This window comes from Bombina bombina, chromosome 6, assembly GCF_027579735.1.
Source record: "Bombina bombina isolate aBomBom1 chromosome 6, aBomBom1.pri, whole genome shotgun sequence".
Taxonomy (NCBI): Eukaryota; Metazoa; Chordata; class Amphibia; order Anura; family Bombinatoridae; genus Bombina; species Bombina bombina.
Genome location: NC_069504.1, coordinates 986,607,773 through 986,623,277, shown reverse-complemented (window position 1 = coordinate 986,623,277; position 15,505 = coordinate 986,607,773).

Here is a 15,505-nt window from a genome sequence, read left to right as displayed (position 1 = left end):
CAATATAGAGGTCTAAAAATTCAACCTTAGACTTTTCTACAGTAGATGTAAGGTATAATCCAAAGGGATTATTGTTGAGACTATTAATGAATTCAGTCAAAAGGTGTTCAGGTCCATCCCATACAAAGAATATATCATCTATATACCTGGACCAGTGGGATACGTGTTGGGTAAGATGTTTAAGATCCTCATGGAAAACCACGGTTTCCTCCCACCAGCCCAGGTATATATTCGCGTATGTAGGGGCACACGACGTGCCCATGGCCGTGCCACATACTTGTAAAAAGAACTTGTCGTCAAAAACAAAAAAGTTATGAGTCAAAACAAATTCCAACAAATTGAGTAGAAACTCTTTCACCTCTTGACTTATACTGGTATTTTTGGATAAGTAATAAGAAATCGCTCTACATCCCCACTGAGTCTTAATGCTTGTGTAGAGCGATTCTACATCGCAAGTAACCAATAGCGAAGAATTCATATCAAGCTTCAGATCATTCACTTTATTTAATAGGTGCATGGTATCCCTGGTATAAGATGGAAGAGATTCCACAATATATCTCAGCCTTGCATCTATGTATTTACTTGCCTTCTCAGTCAAAGATCCAATCCCAGAGACTATAGGTCTCCCGGGTGGTTTTAACATGTTTTTATGGACCTTGGGCAATAAATAAAGTGTGGCTATTTTGGGTAATTTTACTTCAAGAAAGTTATATTCTTTTTGGTCAATTATGCCATTAGGGAAAGCTGATTTAATTAGTTTGTTGTAACTGTTCAAAAACATATCCATAGGGTTACACAATAGTGGTTTGTAATTTAATGGATTGTTTAATTGGCAAAATGCCTCTTCACGATACATACTGTCAGGCCAGATAACTATGTTCCCACCCTTATCACTACATTTGATCTGAATATTCTTTATTTCAGATAATTGTTTCAATGCTACATTCTCTTCCTTACTCAGATTATAGTTAGGTGTTCCAATTTGACCTTGGATATCGAGGACATCCTGGCACACTAAGTTTAGGAAAGTTAATGCATTGAATGATGTGTTGTTAGGGGGAACAAATTTCGATTTTACTTTTAAGATCTGGCGCCAACTATTGTTATCTTCAGTTTCAACATTACTAATAGATTCCTCTAATAGAGAAATTAGATCACTGATGGCTGCCTGATCAGAGGCATTTAGCTGGTCCTGATCAGGATTGCTGAATTTTTTTTTCAAAAGGATTTTACGAATGAATAAATGTATATCTTTAATCGCCTCAAACTTATTGAATTGTGGTGTGGGTATGAATGATAGGCCTTTTTTCAGGACAGATATTTGATCAGGTGTCAGAATTATATTTGAGAGATTAATAATATTTAGCTCAGTGGTATTTACTTCTTGTGATGTAGGGATTTCTGTGTGAATCTCACTTGTCTCCTGGTTCTGGGTTTTGCTTTTGCGCCCCCTTCTGGTTCTCCGCCTAAAGGGATATTAGCGTTATTGATTTTATGAGGCTGAATTCTATTTTTATTTTTAAGTATAGTTTTTGGTATAGACTCCCCATCAGATGCATCCGCATCAGTACTATCTCCTTCTCTGTCTGATGTGTCTATATCTGAATTAGCACTCATATTTTTTCCCCATGCATATATGGTATCAGAGGAATAATCTTTAAGGTCCCTGTCGATTTTACGTTCTTTTTTCTCAGATATAAAACGTGCAAACTTCTCGACTTCTCCCTTAATCTTTTTGTACAATTTCTGAAATTCCTCATTAACCTCATATTGTTTAAGTTCATCACAGATTATAGAGATACCCGCATTAATTTCTGTAAGCTTGTCTAGTTCATACTCAGTTAAGTATCCCATTAGTTTTAATGAGCACTCAGTTAGTGCACTTTCCCACTTTAATTTAAATTCAGGTTTAAAGTCTTTGAAAGAAGGAAACAATTTCAAACGCAAACCTCTGGGAATGACATTATTTTCTTTATAGAAATTGTACATGCCAATATTCCATTGCTTTTTAATTTGTTTCCTTCTTATCTTTTTTAATTGTTTCAGAGATTCAAACCATTCCAAAGTATTATTAATTTCTACAGTATTTTTGTTTTTTAATTCTGCTGTTAGACTAGTTATATCATTTGTCCACTGGAGCATTTCTGCTCCTAAATCAAAAACGGCCATTATATAAACAGAACAGGTTATCTAAAGTGTGTGCTCAAGTTTAAGAGAAAAAATGTGAGTACAATTCTCACATTAAATGTAACAGTATTAGAACAAAAAAAGAAAAACTGGCACTACACTATAAACTAGGTGAGACTGGAATATAGAATAAATTCCGGTGCTACCCCTTATAAAATAACTATAGGACTAACAAGGAATAGGCAGCTAAGGGGTTACTATAGCACTCACTCTCACTCAAAAAAGTCAAAAATAAAATCATACATACTTTATTATTTATGTTTAAAATCTAGGATAAATATCCCTAGGAACCTTTAAATTACCCACAACCATGTATTAAACTAAAGTTTAAATGTAAGATATGGCCGCCAAACACTCTTATGTTTCCTGGCCGAGAACTGGAAACATCGGCGTCAGGTGGCTGGAGTGAATGGTCGACCTATAATCTAAAGTGCGGAACAAACGCGTTTCGGCTTTAATATCGCCTTTCTCAATGTTACACTTTCTTTGAAAAAATGAGTAAGCAGAGGCTTCGGGGTGCAGGACTTAAATATCCATAGAACAAGAAAGATACTAGCCAGGGCATATAATAATGCATTGCTGAAAGATAGAAAGGAGTTACTCACTCCAAGATCAAGAGAAAGTAATACCCCAATCAGGTTTATCACGACATACTCACCCCAGAGTGATAAGATCACCAACATTCTTAAAACACATTGGCATGTCCTGACCCAGGATACATTATTGAGACCATTGTTAACAGATAGACCACTGGTGACTTATAGGAGAGCTAGCAACCTTAATGACAAGTTAGTAACTAGTCATTACGATAGGAATGCTAAAAGGGATCCTATACACAAAGGTTCTGTCGCATGTGGACACTGTAAAGTGTGCCAACATATGGTTAAAAAAGAATATATAACGGATAGGTTTGGTAAAAAATGGGCAATAAAAGAACATATTAATTGTCAAAGCACTAATGTGATTTATTGCATATCCTGCAGCTGTGATTTACTCTATGTTGGCATGACCACACAATGCCTGGGCACACGTATGACTGAACATCTTAGCAATATTAGGACAGCCCAGAGAGATATAGAAAAGAAGAAACAAATCACTAGTGTAGCCAAACATTTTCTAATGTCCCATAAGGGGAACACCAATGCAATGAAATGTTGGGGACTTGAAAAACTTAAACCTGGGATAAGAGGTGGGGACACCGAGCAAAGATTGTTAAAAATGGAAACCAAATGGATTTTCAATCTGAACTCGGTTATACCCAATGGCATGAATGAATTTAACAATTATTGGGTGTATATCTAAATATTTGTGAGCATTGAAACATAATTCATGAACTGAATAAACATATACTGCCCACCTGGTACCTGTAACCTGGCATCAGGGAAACTGATCCCTGCCTTATGGTAGATAGGTAGATAATTATTCCCTTATGTTCTATTTAATGGCAAAAATTGGTGGAAATTCCTGTTCTGTAAATTGAAAATATGTACTTTTTTAGATTTGGAATTATTAGTACATGCACAAACATAGTGAGGACATAACTATATACCACTAAACCAGTGGGAATCTGGTCGTGAGTATTTCAAAAGTACCTTACAGTTATTTTGTGTTTCTTAATAATCTAATCGTATATTTATTACAGCTTATGGAAGTCTTTTAACAATTAATCCATACGTTTTTTGCATTTACTGCGTTTACAGTATTTAAGCATAGATATATGTTACCACATCAGTTTAGAATTTTTCATGTTTTTAATGCTCACATTATATCATTCCATTCAAAGTGCAGGCAATTCATAGCTAAGCTCAATATCACTTGATATTCCTCCAATCACAACACTACTATCGATAGGCGTGTGCCGAAATACAAGCTGATTGGTTGTTATGGAGGCGGAGGTCCCGGAAGTGTACCGGATTGGTAGAGAGCAATTGTTCTATGGATATTTAAGTCCTGCACCCCGAAGCCTCTGCTTACTCATTTTTTCAAAGAAAGTGTAACATTGAGAAAGGCGATATTAGAGCCGAAACACGTTTGTTCCGCACTTTAGATTATAGGTCGACCATTCACTCCAGCCACCTGACACCGATGTTTCCAGTTCTCGGCCAGGAAACAGAAGAGTGTTTGGCGGCCATATCTTACTTTTAAACTTTAGTTTAATACATGGTTGTGGGTAATTTAAAGGTTCCTAGGGATATTTATCCTAGATTTTAAACATAAATAATAAAGTATGTATGATTTTATTTTTGACTTTTTTGAGTGAGAGTGAGTGCTATAGTAACCCCTTAGATGATTTAAATATATCACATTAAAGATAATATTGGCATACTTGGATATCCTCCATCTTCTGTTTATTTAGCAATCTACTTTTAGGCCAGGATTAGTCTAGACAAAATTCTATTTTCATGATTCAGAAGAAAATGTCCTTTTAAGTGAAAAACTATTTATAGTATACTGTCCCTTTAAAGGGACATGAAACACACATTTCTTCTTTCATGAGTTAAAAAGAACCTGCAATTTTATTCAACTTTATAATTTCCTTCTATTATGTAATTAGCTCCATTCTGTTGATATCATTTGCTGACAAGCATATTAGATATGCTCATTAGCTGCTGATTGGTGGCTGCACATAGATGCCTCATATGATTGGCTCATCTATGTGCATTGCTATTTCTTAAACAAAGGATATCTAAAGAATAAATCAAATGAGATAATAGAAGTAAATTGTAATGTTGTTTCACATTGTATTCTCTATCTGAAACATGAGATAATTATTTTGTGTTTAGTGTCCCTTTAGTAGAAATATACAGAAAGAATGATGGTAGTGCATACTCACCAAGCAGCCAACCTCCCGAGAGTGTGCCAGATTCGAAAAGCTGGAATAAGGAGGTCTGGCGCAGGATGTAGGAATCATGTGCACTACCTGGAAAGCCTGCATACACATGTGTGAATTTCAGAGTGGAATCGCAGACCATCTGGCAATTCAAGGAGTTAAACCCTTTCCTGTTAATATAGAGGAATGGCTCCTCATGTGGGGCCACGATACGCACATGTGTGCAATCAATTGCCCCCATGACATTGGGAATACCCCCCAGTCGATAGAAGCCTTGTTTAAGACGGTTCCATTCCTGGGGGGTACGGGGCAAATGAATGTATCGCTGTGTCTGGTTATCTAGAGCAGTCAAAACCTCCCCTAGAATCCTGGAGAAGGTGGACTGCGCTAGGCCAGACACAAGGCCCTCTGTTGACTGGAATGAGCCGGATGCCAGGAAGTGTACAACACACAACAGCTTCTGCATACCAGTCAGAGCTCGGTTCCTATTCGTTTGAGGGTGAATATCATCCTTTAAGACCTCATATAGGTCAATGAGGCTTGCAGACGTCAAGCAATACTTTTCCCTGACCTCCCCTTCTGTCATCCTAAAAAGGGTGATCCTAACCCTGTGTATCCTTGGTGCCCTTGCTCTTCCCCTCTGCTGATGCCGATGTCTTATAGGCCCTGCTGGCCTATGACCAGCTGCAGCAACAACAGCACCAGGGTCAGCACCAGGAACAGGGACAACAGCAGGAGGAGCAGGGACAGCAGCAGCAGGAGCAAGGACGGCTACAGCACCATGACCAGGGACCTCAGCAGCAGGTATATCCTCCACAACAGGGGCTTGTAGGGCTTCCAGCACCCCTTGTGTGTGGAGGTAACCATGCCCCACGATGCTGTCTGTGTATGTATTGCAGATAATGCAGGGGAAACATGGTGGCTAATGAGGGTGTGCATTGCCAGGTGTTTTAAGGCTGCAGGTGAGATGTTGTGCTGTTTGTGATTGGTTTGACACACTTGCAGGGGCAGGAATTAAGAATGCTTAGAAGATGTTTAACTGTTTGAGATTTGCTGCTGATATATATGTGTTTGTCTTGCAACAATGTATCATGAAACACAGCACTCACTGCACAGCCAGGAACAGGTTTACCAAACCCAGTATTGATACATAGAAACAAAAATCGTTCCAGCTGGTGCAACAAAAGATTTTTATTGTGCAAACAGGGATAAAGAAGCTTGAGAAAAGGCCAAGTGTGGGCCTGAAACGTCGCTTCTTTATCCCTGTTTGCACAATAAAAATATTTTGTTGCACCAGCTGGAACGATTTTTGTTTCTATATATGTGTTTGTGCATGCGTTTGTTAGGCCTTCAGGGAGTTACGTTGTTTTTTTAGTCAGTGCAAGGGTTGCTGCACCTGCAATTTGTGGCGAGATGAACATGGAGTAGATTTTCTGAATTCTGCGCACGTAAGTCCTTACGCTGTAAATTGGATATCAAATTGCGCGTCTTTTCTATGTTAGAAAAGGGTAAAAAAACTACGTCCGACGAGTGAAATATACATGCGTAACTTGTATGCTACGCCGTATATGTGATACCAAACCCGCGCAAATACCGGCGTCGCTGGCTTTTGCGGGCGACGCTGCATATCGGATGGGGCCCCAACTATATACCATTCTTGCTGGTAACTGCAGAGCTAGCTCTAAGCTATTTATATAAAAACTATTGGCAACTCACTTCACCGTTATTATATATTACACTACGGGAGGTACCTAAGTGTGTTTTTAATATTTTCTTTCCTATTTTATTTATGACTTAATAAAAGTTAATTTGTAATACTATTTGAACCACATCTTCAATATTCTATGCTAAGTTGTTTAATTCAATTAGCTGTTAAGCAGAATAATTTTCTCTAAACCTAAGAGTGCTACAAGTGTATTTCTTTCAAGAGTTGGTTCTTTCCCTCTCTTAAATACTTTTGTAAAGCCTAAAGGTCACCTGACCCACCTCTGAATTGCCTAAGTCACACCTCAACTCCATCCTGGTTTGTTCTGATTCCTTCCCCAGCCTTCCTGGCTAGCGGTTTCTAGTTAAAACATTGGAAGATATGACCTATGGTTTATGATTTTGAAGAGGAGATTTGATAAAAAAAAATTATGAGACAGGAATATAAAACTGAATTTCAGAGGTAGTATAAATACTTTGTTCCTGATTGCTTAGTGACACTAGCTGTTGAGCACAGAGTGAAGGTCATATTTGCTTAGTGCACTAGACGGATTCCAGCCTACAGCTGAATGTTATAGTACCGGAAGACTGCATTACTTAGCAACTGTGAATCTGAATCATGTTTTATTTCTTTTGTCACTGCCTTTCAAGAGACATTCATTGATAAAAATAGATGACTTTTCCCATCACAAACGTACTGAAAAGTGAATGTAAAAATAATCATTCTATTTTCAGCTTGCAGGACAATGAATTTTTCGGGCATAGCAACAAAGTAACCAGGCCACGCAATCAACATCTACTGCTTGGTTACGTCTGCAAGGCAGTCATTTCTTTTAAAAGACCTTATGTTTTTTTATGCTAATGGAAATACAGGTGCTTTGCCCAAGATGCTTAATTTACAAGTTTTGAGGTTCTCTGAAACATAAATGAAAAGGATGCTGGAACGCAAAAGTCTTCCAGTTATATGAATCAGATTGTGGGTCAGATTACGAGTGGAGCTCTAGCGTTTGCACGAGGTGCACAAAGGTGATTGCGCAATCGCAGTTGATTTTGCACTCAAATCCGTATTCCGAGTTACTGCAACTTCATTTGTGACAGGTCACTATAAATTGCGCCTCCCATATTTTCTATTGGCACCTTCGTATTACAAGCTCTGGTAAACCAATTGCGCTTCTATCTTTTCAATGCATTTCAGCAGCATACGGTCAGCACTCATTACTAACAACCTCCCATTGGACTATTGCACTATAAAGCACACAAACATCATTGCCATATGTCCCTGATGACCGACAGTGTGTTTCAGATCGCTCTAGCGTGTTTGACTACCATTGCTTATCAGTACTCGTTTGCTGTGCCATTAGGCTATCACTGTTTGGCTTTGCAAATATGGATGTTCAGTTAGCTTGTGTTGGTGCTGTTGGACAACGTTTGTTCAACAGACATAGGTGTGCCCGGCATCTTAGATGCTAAATGGAGCCACCAATCAGCAAGGGCTACCCAGGTGCTGAACCAAACATGGGCCGGATCGTATTCTTAGAAGTTCAGTGTCCCTTTAAGTAGATGATGTGTTTGCATTTGGACAGACTTTTTCAAAGTTTAACATCAACATCTTAGCATTTTTTTAGTATTGCTGACTATTTTTTAAGCTTTTCTCAGTGCTAAGGAGATGTTTTGCGTCTTAGAAGGTCTAGATAGAGTTTTCACTTTTGGGGGGGAAATTGCGTATTGCAATGTGCAATCTATTCTTTTTATGAGGTTTGGTTTCTTTAAAGGGCCAGTAAACCTAGGAAATAATGTTATATAATTCTGCACATAGTGCAGAATTATATAACATTACCTTAGCTCCAGATTTAAAAAGTGAATAGTTAAAAAGATATAATGCAAAGAAAACAGAACACCGCTCCTGGCTCTACTGAGCGGATCTGTTTTCTTCTGCTAAGCGCATCACAGGCTTGCTGTCTATTCACAGCGCGCCTGATCGCGCTATTAAAATCAATGTAGCTCGCTCCCGCTCTGGTCTGGTAGCGGGAGCGAGCTACATTGATGTTAATAGTGCGAACGGGCCGGCTGTGATTAGAGAGCGTGCCCAGATGCGCTTAGCAGAAGAAAACAGACCCGCTCAGTAGAGCCAGGAGCGGTGTTCTGTTTTCTTTGCATGATATCTTTTTAACTATTCACTTTTTAAATCTGGAGCTAAGCTAATGTTATATAATTCTGCACTATGTGCAGAATTATATAACATTATTTCCTAGGTTTACTGGCCCTTTAATTCATTAAATAGTCTCTAAATACAAATTGTGTTTCAGTGCATTATAAGGTATTTTTAGAAATAATGAAATCATTATAGTTGCACTATAAAGATTTATAGATACATTTGTTTAATTTGACATGTAATTCGGAGAAAGGATATATATTTTTGAGTTTTTTATTTAAAAATTACTTTATTTTAATACTCAATAGGTGACTCGAAACTGGCTCATAATGCCAGTACGTTACCCCACCGACAAGCCACAGGAACTCTACAATAAGGCTCACATCAGAACCCAGGCTGTCATGAAAAGGCTGTTTGGGCTCCTCAAGATGAGTTTCAGGTCTGGAGGAGCCCTACAATACAGCCCGGAGAAGGTAGTGAAGATCATCATTGCCTGCATCATCCTGCACACCATTGCACAACAGGGAGGATTGCTGCAGGAAATCCAAGTGATCCAAGTCCTTCAAAGAGCGGAGGAGGATGAAGAACCATATAAGGGGCCTGACCAAGATGAAGGGGCCAATTTCAGAGACAACATCATTTACAACCACTTTGAAAGGTAAAATACAGAATGCATCTTTGTGACCACTGCTATAATGCACTTGTTGTGTCAGTGAAATTTAAATTTTGTGAGGCTCAACATGTTAGGAGTTGGATACTAATAAAAATAAAAATAAACAAATACCATCCTTAATTCATCGACAGGTAAATTCTACATCCTACATCTCTGGCATTGGCCACAAACAGTGATGATTTTACCCCTAAACTAGCAAGACACCATCAGAGTGTAAGTCTACACAATGGGGCCGAATGATCAAGCTCTGAATGGAGCTTGATGCCCCTGTTTCCGCGCAAAACTTCAGGCTTGCAGGAAACAGCAGTTATGAAGCAGCGGTCTTAAGACTGCTTCTCCATAACTGGTCTGTCTGTGTGATATACCTTTAAGGTATATCCCCTCCTACCTGCTTCCTATTCTTACTTAAACAACCTCCCACAGTACTTCCTTGCCTGAAAATTGAAGCTGTTTTGTTGAGAAGCTCAACTCTAAGTGAGAACTTCTACATTTCCTCTCAGGTCTATTTTTGCTTGTGATTTTATACATAACATTCTTTATTGAGCCTCTATTATCATAATAGGAGGATCTACCTGCAGTTATTTGTGTTACTAACCTTACCCAGCTTAGGCTGTCACCTATTCCTCTCACAGCTGGTTTCAGTGAGGCCGGGGAAACTGTGCTCGGAATTACCCAGCTGTGCATAGAGCGGCAAGACCGGATCCTCCTCCTTGACTTCTGGAAGTTAGTCACACACACACGCCGACTGAGTTCTCCATACTGCGGATCGCTGCTAAGGTATTTTCTCCCTCTCTCCTTCTGGACATCAAGCCGCATCCATCCGGAGTGCTTCACAAGGTAATTTCTATCCAGTTTGCTTGTTACAAATATTTTTGACAACTTGCTACAAGTTGTATGAACCACAATCATTTGCCTACCACAAATAGCTGCTGAACCGATTCTCTCAATTGGGCTGTTATAATACCTAGATTGTGTTCCTCTACTTGAAGAAGAAACAAAAGAAGGGTAAGAGAGATAAAATTGATTGTGTATATATAGTATAACTAAAGCTACCCAGCTCACAGTGCCTCTTTCTTTTCAGTGGGAAAAACAACTCATCCAGACTAAAGCACTGATAGACTCAGGGGCATCTGGGAATTACATTGATGCTACTTATGTTGTAAATAATAAAATCCCCACTGTGTGTAAGCATAATCCAGTTTTTGTTAAATTAATCGATGGGTCCTTTATACAGATGGGACCGATAACACACCACACAATACCATTACTCGTCTCCTTAGTAGAAGGACACACAGAATACATTTCTTTTCACATTATACCAATAGCACTGCACACTATCATCTTGGGTTATTCCTGGCTAGTCACACACAATCCTAGCATAGACTGGACTCACAATAATGTGACTCTCAAGTCAGACTACTGTCTCAATACCTGTTTCCCCCACTGTTCCATATCAAGTGCAGAGGATGGGGTACCAACGGCATACCAGGACTTGGTAGATGTTTTTGACTTGAAAGAAGCTGAGTGTCTTCCCCCTCAGAGGGTTTTTGATTGTCCAGTTAACATCATACCGGGCTCTCAGATTCCCTATGGAAAGATCTATCTGCTATCAGATCGGTCTTATTTGGATGAGAATCTAAGAAAAGGTTTCATTTCCCATTCCACATCACTGGCAGCTGCTGGCATATTCTTTGTTAAAAACAAAGATGAAACCCTAAGACCAATAATAGACTACAGAGCCCTCAATGCTATTACTGTAAAAAACGCTACCCTTTACCTCTGAATCCGGAGCTACTCAAACACCTCACCAATGCTACAATTTATACAAAATTAGATTTGAAGGGAGCCTATAACTTGATCCGGATCAAGAAAGTGGATGAATGGAAGACTGCTTTTAGAACTAGATATGGTCTTTTCCAGTATAACGTAATGCCTTTTGGGCTATGTAACGCTCTGGCAACTTTCCAACATTTTATTAATTACATTTTTCATGATCTAACTGATGTATGCGTCATCATATACCTTGACGATATTTTAATTTATTCCAAGTCACTTCACGAACATGAGAAACCTGTACGTTGGGTTCTCACTAGATTAAAAGAGCATAGACTATTTGCTAAACTCGAGAAATGTAGTTTTCATGTTAACCAAATCAAATTCCTGGGTTATATCATATCCCCAAACAAGATTCAAATGGATTCTGATAAAATTACCGCAATTAAAGACTGGCCCCGACTTACCTCAGTAAGAGCACTCCAGAGGTTTCTGGGGTTTTCAAACTTCTATAGAAAGTTTATCAATAATTTTTCCTCCATAGTTAAACCTCTCACACAACTCACTAGCAAAAAACATAGGTTCTCTTGGACTGCTGAAGCCCAGGAAGCTTTTACCAACTTGAAGTACCAGTTCACCACTGCACCTGTACTGACATTACCCAATTCTGAACTCCAATTCATCCTGGAGGTTGACGCATCTAACTCTGGGATAGGCGCCATTCTGTCACAAGATAAGCTAACCACCGAAACACATCCCATAGCATTTTATTCCAGAACTCTCCTTCCAGCCGAATGCAACTACAGCATTGGAGATAAATAGTTGTTGGCAATCAAATGCTCTACACAGATCATAAGAATCTAGAGTACCTCAAGAAAAACAAAACATTATCAGCATGCCAAGTTAGATGGGCCCTCTTCATGGATCGCTTCAATTTCTGTATTACCTACAGACCTGGTACATATAACATAAAGGCTGATGCCCTATCCAGATTGTACGAATATCAACCTGAAAAGGATTCTTTGACCCCCATAATCCCACATGACAAGTTCTTGGGAACACTCTCAACTTTAGAAATGGAGATACTGGAAGCATTAAGAGTAGACACTAATTCTCCTACCAATTGTATAAAAGATACGACTTCTGGTTTATTGTACCACAAAAATAAATTATACATACCCAAGACCCTCAGGAAGCACATACTGGCTCACTCTCATGATAATGTGTTATCAGGCCATACAGGAGTGCAAAAAACTATAGAACTAACCAAAAGATACTTCTGGTGGCCTCGAATGGAGCAAACAATCCATGACTATGTCACTACTTGTGATATATGCGCAAGAAACAAATTAGATCACAAAAAGCCCATTGATTATTTAATATCTTTGCCAATACCTGATATGCCATGGTCCACCATATCAATGGATTTTATAGTTGATTTACCAAAATCAAAACAATTCAACACAATTCTTGTTGTAATTGATCACTTGACAAAACTAGCACACTTCACACCACTTAAAAGCCTTCCAACAGCCATGATCACAGCTAAAGTCTTCTTAGACACAATTGTATGCCTACATGGTCTTCCCACAACCATAATTACAGATCGAGGACACAATTTACCTCTGCCTTCTGGAGGTCTCTATGTAAGATCTTGAAGATGGATGCCAGATTTTCCACTTCCTTTCATCCACAAACAAATGGATTAACAGAAATGTTAAATCAGACTCTGGAACAATATCTAAGGTGTTATATAACACATCTACAAGATGATTGGGTAACCTACCTCCCAATGGCGGAATTTTCATATAATAACTCCATTTCATCATCTACAAAGATGACACCTTTCTTTGCTACCTACGGGTACCATCCTTCCACTATAACACTATCCAACACCATAGTTAACTCTCCAAGTGCTACCGAATTTTCCTCAACTCTAAAAAAAAGGCTAGAGATACTCAAAACCCATCTCACAGAGGCAAAAGTATGTCAAAAATATTATTATGATCATCGACACAGACCATGTCCTACCTACAAGATCGGAGATCTGGTTTTGTTATCCACAAAACATCTTAGATTACAGTTACCAAGTAAGAAATTGGCCAACCAATATATAGGACCTTTTCCTATAGATACAATTATTAACCCAAATGCAGTAAGGTTAAGTCTACCCAAAGACTACAGAATACACCCCACATTTCATGTCTCTTTGTTAAAACCATATAAAGTTGACCCTGATGCACATTCCCAAGTTCCACCGCCTCCAATCATACTCGATGACAATGAAGAAATTGAAGTCGAAGAAGTACTCGACTTGGGAGTGAGAAGACACCGATTGGAATATTTAATCAAATGGAAGGGGTATGGCCCAGAAGATAACTCCTGGCAGTCACACATCAACGTTTACGCACCTTTGTTGCTGGAGGTTTTTCATCGTAGGTACCCTTCGAAGCCCCACTTGAAATCCCTGGGGGTGATTCCTTGAGGAGGGGGATATGTGATATACCTTTAAGGTATATATCCTCCTACCTGCTTCCTATTCTTACTTAAACAACTTACCACAGTACTTCCTTGCCTGAAAATTGAAGTTGTTTTGTTGAGAAGCTCAACTCTGAGTGAGAACTTCTACATTTCCTCTCAGGTCTATTTTTGCTTGTGATTGTATACATAACATTCTTTATTGTGCCTCTATTATCATCATCGGAGGATCTACCTGCAGTTATTTGTGTTACTAACCTTACCCAGCTTAGGCTGTCACCTATTCCTCTCACAGCTGGTTTCAGTGAGGCCGGGAAACTGTGCTCAGAATACCCAGCTGTGCATAGAGCGGCAAGACCGGATCCTCCTCCTTGACTTCCGGAAGTTAGTCACACACACGCCGACTGAGTTCTACATACCCCGGATCGCTGCTAAGGTATTTTCTCCCTCTCTTCTTCTGGACATCAAGCCGCATCCATCCGGAGTGCTTCACAAAGTAATTTCTATCCAGTTTGCTCGTTACCAATATTTTTGACAACTTGTTACACATTGTATGAACCACTATCAATTGCCTACCACGAATAGCTGCTGAACTGATTCTCTCAATAGATATCGTTGAGACACACAAACCAAAGAAAAACAGGGAAGCGTTGGTTGACAGATGTCTAAGCACAGATTCAGCTGTACAAATTTATTTTATAAAACCACATAGAACGACAAAAAGTAATATTCAAACTGTGAGCTAGCTGTACTGACAACACCTCCACTAGTGGGTGGTTACGTGCACGACGTAAAATCTGCCACCATAGTGATCCTTGAGGATCTATGTCAGTACGTTACCTGTATAGATATGTCAAAACCATGAGCGAATACACATTAACAGTTAAATCATTTGTTACGTGTTCAGCTCCCAGTATTGTGCACAATACATATAATAGCCAGCAATCCAAGGGTTAATTCCAATCCTTATAATAGGGAACAGTATAGACTGTAAGGGGTAATGAAACAACTCCAGTAACAGCGGACACCACCAATATTGTTAAAGGTATCAGGCGTCATGTTATTGTGAATCTGGATCTATGTTTGTAAACCCCAATTTACAGACTAACTGGATGCTTAGCATATAGAGATGAATATATAAACCTTTGTTAATTTATACAGGACGTTTCAAAGACAGGTAGAGGCTATGGGGATAAGGATTAACAACTCCAGTATTCAGCGGGCACCACCAATATTAAGAAAGGTAACAGGTGTCATGAATATTAATTGTTCTGGATCTATGTTAAAGCAGCCCCAAAGCTGTTCATTATGTCTTTCACAGTCGGATATATGCAAATAGTATCAATCCAGTGAAATATGGAATCTATCAAACACAGTGCAAAGATAATGCAAATACACAAACAAAATAAAGAGGGGTTGCACATAAGTAAAAGTTGAAGCGGTGTAGATGAAGCACCCACAGACAGTTTTGATTTGTCCCAAAAAGAAAGTTGAGCCGTGAGTATACACAGTACATCCAAACACCTTCCGGTATCTGAAGAATAGCGGACTCAAATGTCAAAGTTATTCATTCAACTTGTTATACAACCGTATTTTGCTTTTGGTGATTAGATCTAAAATTCGTTTCTATGTGGGCTGAATCAACTTTCGTCGTTCACCATCATGCTGAATTTAGAACAGCGTGGACGCCACAGCGATCTGTCCTTCA